Source organism: Moschus berezovskii, chromosome 27, assembly GCF_049115385.1.
Source record: "Moschus berezovskii isolate FMDL1 chromosome 27, NW_MosBer_1.0, whole genome shotgun sequence".
Taxonomy (NCBI): Eukaryota; Metazoa; Chordata; class Mammalia; order Artiodactyla; family Moschidae; genus Moschus; species Moschus berezovskii.
In genome coordinates this window covers 36,172,650-36,187,115 of record NC_142486.1, presented here as the reverse complement: position 1 = coordinate 36,187,115, position 14,466 = coordinate 36,172,650, and positions in this window count along the sequence as shown.

Here is a 14,466-nt window from a genome sequence, read left to right as displayed (position 1 = left end):
TAATAATGTTCAGCTTAGAAAAACAACATATGTTCACTTGAAGAACGTTTAAAAACACAGGCAAAAGCAAAAATCACTTCTCAGATGCCTGTTGCCCAGAAGTAATCCCTCTTAATTTTGTGTGTGTGTGTGTGTGATTTTAGCTTATTAGAGCAATTTTAAAATGACCGCAAAATTGAGAGAAAGGTACAGAGATTCCCCATTTAGCTCATGGACCCCCAGTATGCACAGCCTCCCTGACTATTGACACCCGCACCACTTTGGTATATTTGTTAGAACTGATGAACCCACACTGATACATCATTATCACCCAAAGTCCGTACTTCGCATTGTGGCTCACTCTTCATCTTGTGGATTCTCTGGGCTTGTTGGACAAATCTATAATGACATGTCTGCACCATTAGAGTATCACGCAGAGTATTTTCACTGCCCTAAAAACCTCCTGCCTGCTACCTGTTGGGTTTCCCAGGTGGCTCAGTGGTAAAGAGTCCGCTTGCCAATGCAGGAGACGTGGGTTCCATCCCTGATTTGGGAAGATCTCCTGGAGAAGGAAATGGCAACTCACGCCAGTATTCTTGCCTGGAGAATCTCAAGGACAGAGGAGCCTGACGGGTTACATACAGCCCACGGGGTGGCAAAGGAGGCGAACTGGACTCAGCGACTAAACAAAAACAGCCCTACCTACTCTTCTCTTTCCCCCACTCCTGCCAAGTACCAATCTTTTTAGTATATCTGTAGTTTTGCCTTGTCCAGAATGTCAGATAGTTGGACTCACCCTCTTAACATTTTAATGTTTCTCTTGTTGGTTTCTTTCGTGTGTGTGTGTGTGTGTGTGTGTGTGTATCTTTCCACTGTTAGACTCTATTTTCAAAACTTATCCTACATTTTTACCTTGGTTCTTAAAACACTTTCCTATGTCATTAATCATGTTTCAAAATTATATTTAATGATTCCATAGCTTTCTACAGCACCAGTATTTGTCACCACCGTTGACATTTAAGAATGTGTTCTTTGGTCTAGCTCCCTCTTACTATTATTATGAATAATGCTGCAGAGAACATTCTCTTATGCAAGCGTTTGTTTATACTCCTGATTCCTTTCTTGGACTGAATTCTTTTTTATTTATTTACTTATTACTATTATTATTATTTGGACTAAATTCTGAAAAGTTATTTGGGGTCGATGACACGGGCATCCTTTTACTTTGTGAATAGATTTCACACAGTTGCTGGTTAAACCACTTGCACCGTATTCATCCCATCATGCTGATCTATAAAGATGCCATTTCATATCACCGTCGCCCATATTATTTCATACAGATACTCATAGATATATGGGTTCAGTTCCAGGCTACCGCAGTAAAGCAAACATCACAATAAAGCAAGTCACACAACATTTTTGGCTCCAGGTGCATACAGAAGTTACATTTACACTGTGTTTATACTGTTCTGTGGTCTATTAAATGCACAATAGCACTATATAGAAAAATAATGCACATACCTTAATTAAAAAGTTGTTGCTTAGTCACTCAGTCATGTCAGACTCCTTTGCAACCCCAGGGACTGTAGCCCACCAGTTTCCTTGGTCTATGAGATTTCCTGGGAAAGAATACTGGAGTGGGTTGCCATTTCTTTCTCCAGGATATCTTCCTGACTCAGGGATCGAACCCAAGTCTCCTGCATTGTCAGGCAGGTTCTTTACCACTAGGGCCACAAATGCATGTATGTTAATTAAAAAGTAATTCATTGCTAAAAGCTGCTAACCATAGCCTGAATCTCCAGTGAGTCATAATCTTCTTTGCAAAGGTTACATCAAAAATCACTGATCACCATCACCATCAAATATAAAAACAATGAAAAATATATCGTGAGAATTACGAAAATGGGACAGGGAGACAGTAAGTGAGCAAAAGCTAAGCAACTCCCATAGACTTGCTTAACGCTGGTTGGCCATAGACCTTTACTTTGTAAAAAATGTGATACTCGGGAAGTGCAATAAAATAAGATCTGCCTATATTCTTTTATTTGTTATTGCTTAGTCACTCATTTGTGTCCAACTCTTTGCAACTTCATGCACTGTAGCTCACCAGGTTCCTCTGTCCGTGGGATTTCTTAGACAAGAATACAGGAGTGGGTTGCCATTTTCTTCTCCAGGGGATCTTCCCAAACCAGGGATTGAACCCACATCTCCTGGTCTCCTTCATTGCAAGTAGATTCTTTACTTCTGAGCCATCCGGTGAAAATTCTTACCTTCTTCCTTAACCCCCGCCATCCCCCAGCTTTTAAATTTGTCTGTTTGTTGTTCAGTTGCTGAGTCATGTCTATCTCTTTGAAACCTCATGGACTACAGCACACCAGGCTTCCCTGTCCTTCACCATCTCCCAGAGTTTGCTCAAACTCGGGTCCATTGAGTCATTGATGCCATGCAACGATCTCATCCTCTGCTGCCCACTTCACCCCTGCCTTCAATCTTTCCCAGCAACAGGATCTTTTCCAATAAAATGGCTTTTCACATCAGGTGGCCAACATATTGGAGCTTCAGCTTCAATATCAGTCCTTCCAGTGAATATTCAGGGTTGATTTCCTTTAGGATTGACTGGTTTGATCTCCTTGCAAACTATATGTGAAGCCCTTACCATGCATAGCAGACATCCTAGGAGGTAGGTACTATTAACCTCATTTTACAAGTTGAGAATGAATGCTACCTGGTAACTGTTTGGAGGTATTACTGGAATCTAGCCCAGGAAATGTGTTCCCTGAACTCCAGCTCTTCTCTGCCTCCAGGGAGAGACAGGCCCTCTCAACCGGATGTGACTCAGGAAAGCCATCTGATTGAAACAATTCACATGAATGTGTGATTGACCAATGGGAACATCTGTCTGGCTTTAGAGTAAAAAATAAACGAATAAGTAGAAGCTCCCCTAGTTTTTCCTAAATAAATTTCTCCCTTATGCAAGGAATTTTCAGAAATATACTAGAAATGAAAACATCTGGGAATGACAAGGGAGGTAGACAAGGTCAAAATCTCATCTACCTTCAATTCAGTGGTTGCTCAGTGCTAGCCCATCTTGAAACAACCCAAAGCCCACCATTTTTTTATTTCATATAAATAGTGCTTAAAAGGGCTTTCCGGGTGGGTCAGTGGTAGTGAATCCACCTCCTAATTCAGGAGACTTGGGTTCCATCCCTGGGTCGGGAAGATCCCCTGGAGAAGGAAATGGCAACCCACTGCAGTATTTTTGGCTGGGAAATCCCATGGACAGAGGAGCCTGGCGATGTGCAATCCATGGGGTCGCAAAAGATCAGACATGACTGAGCAAGTGAGCACGCACACATTGTGCTTGAAATTCTGAATTTGTTGCCATCACACAAATATCTGGGTTCCACTGTCTCTTTATAAACAGAAGCTCTGGAAACATTCACTGCTGCTTTTTCAATAATTTTCAGAGCCTGGTGGATCCCAAAGGATGCTTGAGTTTGCGTCTACTGTTAAGTTGCTAGACTTCTTCCTCCCTCCTTGTCAACCACTTCACTTTCTTCTCCTCCTGGACCAATTCTCTAAAACCTTCCTTTCAATACCATCATCACTATCCTTATTTTTTTTAACTAAAATTAACTCCACATCTGGGAAGCCCCTCCCTATCCTGTTAGGTAGCAGAAGCTTGAGGGTCACGGTGGAGCTATGCCCTAGGCCATTCGGAAAACAGACGTTTGTGAGTCAGGGCCTGTGTCGTTCTTAGCCCTGCTGAAGCAGCACGGTAATTTAAGCTTGCCTTATTTCGCTGCCTTGCATCACAGTTCCAAAGAAGGCCCGAAATAGACAGCATCACATTGTGCACAGTTCTGAAGGATCATGAGTGGAGGCTAAATATAAGATTCAAGCCCATTTTCACCTAAATGGGGAGGGAGGCCCTTGAACATTCTGCCCCACGATCCCCGTTCTTATCTGCATGAACTTCGTCATGTCTGATCTCCATCCTTTGTGGGAATGTTCACAAGCATCTTCTTAGCTTCAAAGAGACAGGCTTAACTAGGAAACACTGAAACTTTGCATTTGAGAGGATAAGTCAACTTGAACACCCCCCAGCAGAGTGCCTTTTCTTCCCCATCTAAAATGTACCCTTTAGTGTACAGGAATGCGGGACCTAAAGAGTGTCATAGAGGGTGAAGTAAGCCAAAAAAAAAAAAAAAAAGGAAAGATTGAATAACCTAGATTGGGCATGGCAACCCACTGCATTATTCTTGCCTGGAGAATCCCCAGGGACAGAGGAGCCTGGTGGGGTCCATGGGGTCGCAAAGAGTTGGACACGACTGAGCGACTAAGCACACACACACATATTAATGCATGTATGTGGAATCCAGAAAACTTGTACACATGATCTTATTGGCGAAGCAGAAACAGAGGCACAGGCATGGAGAACGTGTATATGGACACCAAAGGGAAAGGAGGGTGGGATGAATTGGGAGACTGAGGCTGAGACATATTATACTATCAATACTGTGTATAAAATAGAAAATCAATGAGAAACTTTTTGGGGTCCTTTTTTCCCTCTTTTCCATTTTTGAGGGCTTCATCTCCTATGAAATGATTGCTTTACTACAGCATGATTACTTTCAAAAGGTGTGGTTAGACCTCAGCACCCTTAAGTTATGGGCTTCCCTGGTGGCTCAGAGGTAAAGATTACACCTGCCCAAGGCAGGAGATGCAGGTTCAATTCCTGGGTTGGAAAGATCCTTGGAAGAGGAAAGGGCAACCCACTCCAGTCTTCTTGCCTGGGAAAGTCCAGCGACAGAGGAGCATGACTGTCTGCAGTGCATGGTGTTGCAAGGAGTTGGAGACGACTGAGCACGCTCACCAGGCAAGGCCATGAGAGCCTACGGTATAGCTCAGGGAGCTCTACTTAATGATCTGTAGGGTGACCTGAATGGGAGGGAAATTCGAAAGGGAGGAGATATGTGTGTATATGTAGGGCTGATTCATTCTGCTGTGCAATAGAAGCACGACATTATAAAGCAACTGTGTTCTATTACAAATTAATTTAAAAGTTAAAAATAAATAGAAATTACCCTAAAGCTGGCTACCGGCACTCCAGTCACCCCCATTCCACCATTATAACACTGGCCATCTTCTTAATATCGCTTGCTTTATTATTTACTGAGTGTCTGATTAATTTGCTTTTATCTGAATGTATTTATGGCACTGCAGTAAATAGAAACCCGATGTTAAAAACAGAAGCATTAACTATGCAAGTAACTTAAGATTAAAAATGAATCTGTGACTACTAACTTAAGACCATCTGACGTATCACCCAGGGTTCCCATGCCAGATGCTGGGGAACACCGATTTAAGAGAAAGTATTTTACAGGGGCGGGGGTTAAGCAGTCATGTTTTTAGAGAGAGAAGAGTTAAGTTCCCATAACTAACCATCTCCTAGGATCTTCTTCTGAACAGGGAAGTGGTTTCATTCAGGAAAACGCGCAGGGCCACTCCTGGGAGCCCCCCTCTCCCTCTGACCCCTGGGCACCCCCGGGGTGCCCCACCTTTCAGAACCCCCTCCTCCCTTCTAACACACCTGCTGCTTTGTCTTCCTGGGAATCTCATGCTCTTCTTGCCGGTGGAGAAACTCCCGGGCAGAAAGGGGGATGTGGCCACAGCCTGTGTCCCTCCTGTTCATTTTCCCAGCGTCATATTTGTTCTCTCCCTCTTTCGATGCTTCTGCCCGTTTCATTATCTGCTGCACACAAATGTGTTATGAACAAGCCAACGAAATGGATGTGGCAAAAGCTGCATCCTAAGACGGTTCGGGAGCGTGTGGGGACCTTACAGACTCCAAACCCGCGGGCTGCGGGGGCTGCGGTCTAGCTCTTGTTTTTCTTTTCTTCCTTCCCTCCTTCCCCTTCTTCTCTCCTTCCCGCCATTCCTTCCTTCCTTCCTTCCCCACTGACCCCCGTCAGTGACCCCAGACTGTGGTGCTGATGGAGACACCACTCTATTGCATCTTTGCGTTGCTGTTGCTCAGACACCCGGTCGTGTCCGACTCTGCAACCCCATGGACTGCAGCACTCCGGGCCTCTCTGCCTCTTACCATCTCTCGAAGTTTGCCCAAGCTCATGTCCATTGCATCAATGATGCCGTCCAGCCATCTCATCCTCTGATGCCCTCTTCTTCTCGATCTGCCTTCAATCTTTCCCAGCATCAGGGACTTTTCCAATGAGTCAGCTGTTCACATCAGATGACCAAAATACTGGCGTTTCAGCTTCAGCATCAGTCCTTCCAACGAGTATTCAGGGTTGATTTTCCTTAAGATTGACTTGTTTGATTGCCTTGCTATCCAAGGGACCCTCAGGAGTCTTCTCCAGCACCACAGTTCGAAGGCATCAATTCTTTAGTGCTACCTTCTTTACGGTCCAGCTCTTACAAACCATACATGACCACTGGGAAGACCATAGCCTTGCCTATACGGACCTTTGTCAGCAGAGTCCTATCTTTGCTTTTCAACACACTGTCTGGGTTTGTCATTGCTTTCAGGCCAAAAAGCAAGTGTCTTCTGATTTCATGGCTGCAGTCACCGTCTGCAGTGATTTTAGAGCCCACGAGGAGGAAATCTGTCACTACTTCCATCTTTGTGTTACTAGTTACTAGCTCCAAATACCCCGGCCAGCCCTCAGGTTGGAACTGATGATCTGAATGACGGCTTTGGTGGGGTTTCCTCTCTAAGCATTCCACTTTCACACATTCTGAACAAGAATGGGTCCATCTGAGGTGTCCTCAGGTGCCTGAACAGTCTCGGAGATTTGGCCTTGATGGAAGGACAGACCCCAGCTCCCCTCGGTGAAGCCTGGTGACCTAGAACAAGGTGTCTCACCTCTTTCTTCCGTGGTTTCCTCACCTGAGAAGCTGAAAAGGAGGCACTTATCCTTCCAGGATTTTCACGAGGAAGAGTGAGACCGTGTAAGAGAAAATGCTTGATGACTTGTAAGGCTCGGTTCTGATGCAAGGTGATCATTCTCTCTAAATATAGGATGTTGGTTGTCTTGTCAAAACTCTCCCATCACTGGGGGCACAGATGCTTCAGAAGGCTTTTGCCACATCCATTTCATTGTCTTGTTCGTAAAACTGTTCATATTTCCCAGCATCACATTTGCTTTCTCTCTCTCTTTCTTTGCGACTGCCTAATTTCATTATCTGCCGTACATAAATGGATTATGTAATTCCCTCAGTATATCATCGATTGTTTCTGTTTTTCTCTAGTATTACTTAAGTCCATCATACTTTTGATTAAATCTCCAAGGAATGTTTCTGAACACTGGATGGATCCTCCTCTCCACTAACTGAAGCTCGGCACTCTGAAATGACACAAAGCACTGGAAAAAACGCCAAGTGTGGAATTTTCCCACTGGCTTTATGAATTCCAGAAACCAATTGAGATCTTTGCTGATACCATCTTTGTCGATCTAATAGATCGACACAGTTTCACACATTGGAGAAGGAAATGGCAACCCACTCCAGTGTTCTTGCCTGGAGAATCCCAGGGAAGGGGAAGCCTGGTGGGCTTCTGTCTATGGGGTCACAGAGAGTTGGACACGACTGAAGTGACTTAGTAGTAGTAGTAGTAAGCAGACTTTCAGATAGAAACAACGTTGATAAATAATATAAAATTAACTAATGCTTATTGAGGGCTTACTATGTTCCAGGTACTATAATATTATAAACTCTACTTACATTAACTTATTTCATCTTCACATCAACCTCATAAAAGACGGTGTGATTTTTTTTTTTTTTGTCCCCATTTTGCAGTTGAGGAAACTGAAATTCAGAAAACTTAACTGTCTAGCTCATGGACACACATTTAATCCAACAACAAAGTGTACACACACACACACACACACACACTACTGTATTCTCTTAAGAAACTGATTTTCTTCCTCAGCTCAGAGGATGCAAACACGTGCTGAATGCCTGAGAATTAGGGACCTTTGAGTTCTGAACTTGGCACTGACACTAATCCAGCTTCTATATGGGACTGAGTTTCCTTATGGTCCAGATTTGGAGGGTTGTATGAGATCATTGGCTTCTAATCTATTTCAAGAAACTCAAGAGTCTGCCTAAGTGGTCCGGGAGGAGTGAAGAGGGCGGGAAAGCAATGCTGACGAGCAGGTAGAACTCTGGATGTCCATTAACCAGTGCACTTAGACTTATACCTCCGACGGATGGATAGACAGATGAATGGATGGACAGATGGACAGAGGACAGGAGGAAGGAAGGGAGGGAGAGGAGAGAAGCAGGGGAGGGAAAGAGGGCAGGGGGGAGGGAAGGACAGAGGGAAGAAAACAGACACACAACTGAAATTACACAATCCATTACTGCTACTGCTGCTACTGCTGCTGCTGCTGCTGCTAAGTCGCTTCAGTCATGTCCAACTCTATGCGACCCTATAGATGGCAGCCGACCAGGCTCCGCCGTCCCTGGGATTCTCCAGGGAAGAACACTGGAGTGGGTTGCCATTTCCTTCTCCAGTGTGTGAAAGTGAAAAGTGAAAGTGAAGTCGCTCAGTCGTGTCCGACTAGAGCGACCGCATGGACTGCAGCCCACCAGGCTCCTCTGTCCATGCAATTTTCTAGGCAAGAGTACTGGAGTGGCTTGCCATTGCCTTCTCCAATCCATTACTGACCTGTCCCCAAATAGCATTGTGCCATAGTTCTTTCCCATGTATACTGTTAAATGTTCCTTAAAACTTGATTTCAAACGGCTGCATAATATACAGATATACACACAGTTTACCCTGTACTTAGCATTTGCTTCTGATTCTTTATCTTTCATTTATTCATCAGATTTTTTATTGGGAACCATCACTTGCAGGCATTAACATAAACAAGGTTGGCACAGATGTTCTTATAAGTACGTTTTTGACGTACTCACACACGTCCGCTTCCATAACTACGTGGAAGTTATCATTTTGGATTTCTTTTTTAGTTTTTGGCTTTCTTGAGTGAGGAAGAACCCGATCTGGAAAGCCTGCTGAATTTGTACAAATGTTGAGCTTCACTGACACAGGGAACGCAGTTGGAGTTCTGGACACACTGTCTCCCAAGACAGTAGTTATAAAATTAATAGACATTGTCTTGATTGCTTATGCCACCAGCATCCCAATCTATTTATCTGTCTCCAGCCTCAAAGGGACCATCCTGAGGCTGTATCGTTCCACATTGCCTAGTTTAGAGCTGGGTGAGTCCTCAGAGAATGCTGTCTCGTTGGTCCAGAAGCCGAGAATCAGCATCAGCTCCAGGGATTGCTACAGAATTGGCCTTGATGACGCTCGTGGTAAATAATCTGGGGGAAATAAATCCACAGCTGTGTCATGGTATAAACTGGATATAGCTGAGATTATAAGCTGCTTAAATTTCATCCTTAAACACATGATACAGACCCTCTCTTTTTGAAAAGGCAACATAAAGAGAAATCAAAACATAAATTCTTTGCCCATGAATGGAAACCAGTCAACTCAGCTTTGTGGGTGCAAGTGCCCATGTGTGTGCTCAGTCGCTCTGTCGTGTCTGACTCTTTGCAACCCCATGGACTGTAGCCCACCAGGCTTCCCTATCCATGGGATTTTCCAGACAAAAATACTGGAGTGGGTTGCCATTTCCTTCTCCAGGGGATCTTCCTAACCCAGGGATCGAACACGTGTCTCCTGTGTCTCCTGCATTGGCAGATGGATTCTTTACCATTGAGCCACCTGGGAAGCCCCAGAGGGACCATGAAAGGTGACAATACCCCCAGGAGACACAGTGCCACCTCTTAGTGTGGCTGCAGAGTGATGCAGGATTCAGAGATGGAGCTATCTCCAGCTTTGGTCTTTGTATTACAGAGAATTGATGATACTGACCCCACCCGCTACTGTTTCATATCTCCCTGGTGACTCTTTATATTTGAGTGATGGTTAGTCGGTTTGGAGGCAGTTGGCTCTTTTTTCCTACCAAAGGTTTGATCACATCTTAGGACAGAAGATATCTGAAAAATACAGTATTAGGCCACAAAAGAGCTTAGGCATCTGTGAGGACGAAGAGAGACTCTGGGACTAGAAAATACCATTCACTTTCTCTCCCTTCTCAGTATTCTGATTTTATTTATTTATTTATTACCTCCTTCCGTGATGGAGAGCAAAGGGTAGGGAAGTCTAAGTAGGAGTTACCTCTCCTTGGCTGACTCCTTTTTAAAAAAATTTTCTGCTTCCCAAAGAATCACTTGGGCTTTCCCGGTGGCTCAGCGGTAAAGAATCTGCCTACGATGCAGGAGACCTGGGTTCAATCCCTGGGTGGGGAAGATCCCCTGGAGGAGAGCATGGCAACCCACTGCAGCATTCTTGCCTGGAGAATCCCCATGGACAGAGGAGCCTGGCAGGCTACATCCATAGGGTCGCAAAGAATCAGACACGACTGAAGTGACTGAGCATGCAAGGGATCACCTAATTCATTTTATGCCTCTGGAAAAGACTGGAATTTACTAGTACCTCCAAATACCTGGGCAGGTTACCTCTGCCAACCTCAGCTCGTCGTTATTCCACACTGAGTTACATAATGATTTGAGCGTGTTGAGGAGTAATTCACCTTTGTTCCCACCTACGTTGAGACTGATTACAAATCCTCATAAAATACTCATTATGCTACCAAAAATGTTCTTAAAGAGTAGTCTGTGAGAGAGGAGGTAATGCCGCCGCTTGGAACTGTGGGCTTCTGTCTAATTATGTGTAAATTATCTGAGTGGAATCTCAAATGTTTAGTGATAAACAGTTTTTATGCTTCCCAGCAAAGTATCTAGTTTGTGAGGCGATACAATCGAAAGCATTCTGTGTGCAGTGAATTGTCGATTGTGTAACTTTGCATCCTTTTCAAGTGATTCTTATGGAAAGAAATGGGAACGTGTCTGCAGCCCTTTCAGGAAAGAAAATGTTGTATTCTGCAAGTTTTTTTTAAAAGGAGGGGAAAAAAAGATAATTGATCCTTTGACTATACTACGGCTCTGCTCTCAGAAGAAACATTAAAAAGTTGGATTTCTTAAGAAATGCAATTAACTGACTTTTATTTAATGATTTTTTTTGCAAGTTATTCATCCTGAGGAATGCTATCTGTTGGTTATTAACAAAGATGAGGATGGATTATTAAGAAGCAAAATATGATGATATTCAACTGCAATACATATATAGTTACTCAGAGACAATCCCTACTGGTTTGCTCTCTGATTTGCTTTCAGAAATCTCTCCTGAAAGCTTCCCCTTCCCTGGGTGGGATAATCAAACCTCTGAGCCCCCAGAAGGATGCTGTTCTATGTATGAAGGCTAATTGAAGGCTAGACTTAGGAAGAGGCCATAATAGTCGATACAGCTGGTGGCTATTTTTACCAACATAATCTGGATGGTCATGAAAATACAAGCGTTTGAATCTAGGGGGTCATTAGTTCTTAACCTTGACACCAGGGTCCCTTACACACCCAAGAAGCTTGAGAATGGTCTGCCAGAATGGGCACCATCCAAAACTGATAGTCTTTAGACTTCTTTAGCTAAAGAAGAGTCAAGATATGAAATTCATACAAGGACGTGGAATCCATTATAGAGTAGATAGGAACACGAGTTCAGATGCAACTGGTATTAGTTAAGATCAAAATCACCCCCTCTTAGAGTCTGAGAATCCTTTGCTGCTGTTCTCCTTCTAGAACCATTTCTATTTCAAAAGAAGATGTCCCACTTAAGGGAAAGTGAAAGTGTTAGTCCCTAGTTCTGTCTGACTCTTTGCCATCCCATGGACTATAACTCGCCCAGCTCCTCTGTCCGTGGAATTCTCCAGGCAAGAATACTGGAGTGGGTGGCCATTCACTTCTCCAGGGGATCCTCCCAACCCAGGAATTGAACGCAGTTCTCCTGCCTTGCAAGCAGATTCTTTACTGTCTGAGCCACGAGGGAAGCCTCACTTGGAGGAAAGGAAGTAAAATGCTAGGAAAAGAAGATGACAGAAAAGATCCACGATTAAAATGGAGATGAAGATTTCAGTGACTAAAAAGCAAAAATTCTTTGCCAGTTCCTTATTGGTGGTCAACACAGATTAACATAAGACTTAACGTGAACGTGAAGTCGCTCAGTCGTGTCCGACTCTTGGCAACCCCATGAACTGTAGCCTACCAGGCTCCTCCGTCCATGGGATTTTCCAGGCAAGAGTACTGGAGTGGGGTGCCATTTCCTTCTCCAAACATAAGACTTAGCTATCATGCAAACTCATCGTGTAGGTCAGCTAAAACGATTCTTTAGTGTATTGTTTGGTTCTGATATATTTTTAAAGTGAGTGAGTGAAAGTCACTCAATCATGCCCAACTCTATACAGTCAATGACATTCTCCAGGCCAGAATCCTGGAGTGGGTAGCCTTTCCCTTCTCCAGGGGATCTTCCCACCCAGGGAATGGAACCCAGGGCTCCCACATTGCAAGTGGATTTTTTACCAGCTGAGCCACAAGGGAAGCCCTAAGGTAAAAGCACACAGTTTTAAGTTGGAGCTGGTTGATGTGGGAATTGTTGGTATGGCATCACCAACTCTGTGGACATGAGTTTGAGTGAACTCCAGGAGTTGGTGATGGACAGGGAGGCCTGGCGTGCTGTGATTCATGGGGTCGCGGAGAGTCGGACACGACTGAGCGACTGAACTGAATTGAACTGAACTGGTTCAACCAGCGCCCTGTTGTGAAGGTGTACCTGTCTTCACACCTTTTGACTAAATATGCGAATATACCAGCTAAATAGACAAAGATTCCGAATTCATACTTAAAGAGATTTGTCTTTAGACAACTAAGCCTTAAATTTGCCCAAGATCAAAATATCGGCCTAAAGCTCCTATATATATTTGACATTTACATGGGGCATTGGGCATTTTGAAGGCAAACGTTTCAGTGATTGACTAAATATATTCCTTTGCGTCATGTAGATGTGTCCTGTATTAATTAGCATATCCTTTAAAGGAAGTTCATCCATACTTTTTTTTTCTTTAAAAAAAATTTTTTTTTAATTTTAATATTGAAGTGTAGCCAATCAAAAATGTTGTAGTGGTTTCATCCGTACTTTCACAGCTCATTAAAAGTTGATCGTGACTGTCTGTTCAAGGTATCTGCATCGTGTTGACTTCTGTTTGCCTTCCTGTTCTAACATTTTCTGTATTCAGTTTGTCCTCAAGTCTCCAACTGACATCAGAAGGTCCTTTAGGAATTTTATTTTGATTTCCTTTTCAGAGAAAAACCTATGACAAATTGCCAGCTCTTGATATATTCACTTTGAACTTAAAATATCATTTGTTTAAAAAATGCAATAAAACCTGAAATGTACACTAATATTCATCCTGAAGATTAAAGCTGCCAATGAATTATGCAGCTGGGTTAAGGCTGTCTTGCTCTCAGACTAAATTTATCTCATCGAAAGGGAATTATTCTCATTGGTGTTAGAGAATGAAAACAGTTAAAGTTTCATTGTTCAAAAGCTTTCTTCTTGGGTTTTTTGTGTGTTTCTTTTCTTTAGAAGACGCTCAGTTGAAGTTCTCTTAGGAGCTGGATTTTAAAATGTAAATACTGATGAGAGATAATAAGAAGGCCTATTTTCTTAGATTATAAAAGTGACATAGGTTTCTGGTAACTTTTTAAAAAATATATTTTTTTATTGTTTTCTTTCTCTCTCTCTTTAAAAAATAAATAAATAAATGGATCTTTAGCTGTGGGGGACCCTGTGCTGAGCATCTAACGTTTCTTAACTTACAGAGTAAACCTCAGAGTAATAGAAGTAAGTGCTGCATTTTCTCTGTATAGAACATTCCACTTGAGCCAAGTGCTACAATGTCTCTTTGGTAAAGCTGAAGTGCGGATTTCTTTAAAATGTCTTGTTTTCACTTAATGATATTTTCTACTTTCACCAGGTGGTCTCTTTGGGGGCTGGTTCGTGAATTCATTTCTCCGTGCGTGCCCCGCTTTCTGTGGTCCCTTTATTCAGCAGGCATTTGCTGAGTTCTTGTCACACTCAGGCCTGAGTCAAGGGTTCACATTACAGTCACCAAGACCCCCAGTCCGGCCCTAGGGTGTCTGCTGACTTTGGGTACATGGGCAGTTAAGAATAGATGACGGAAGGCTTGATGAACATCTGTTCTGATAAGGACAACACTAAGAAATAAAAATAAAGGGTTTGGGGAAAAGAGGAGAGGGGCAGTCTGGCACAGAGTCAGGTTCAAAGAGCAGGCTGACTGTGATCAGATGTGTTGGCTTAGCTAACAGGCCAGACAGGATGTAGCTTGCCAGCTCACCCTAATAGTGCCTGACCTGAACCAGTTCTTCCCTGGAGATGGCTCGGAGTTCATCTTTCTCGAAGGTAGAACCCCAGGAGGAAAGGCAACCTCCAGAAATGGCCAAACCTACCCCTGTCTCAAAGCCAGCTCCCGGTGACTCATG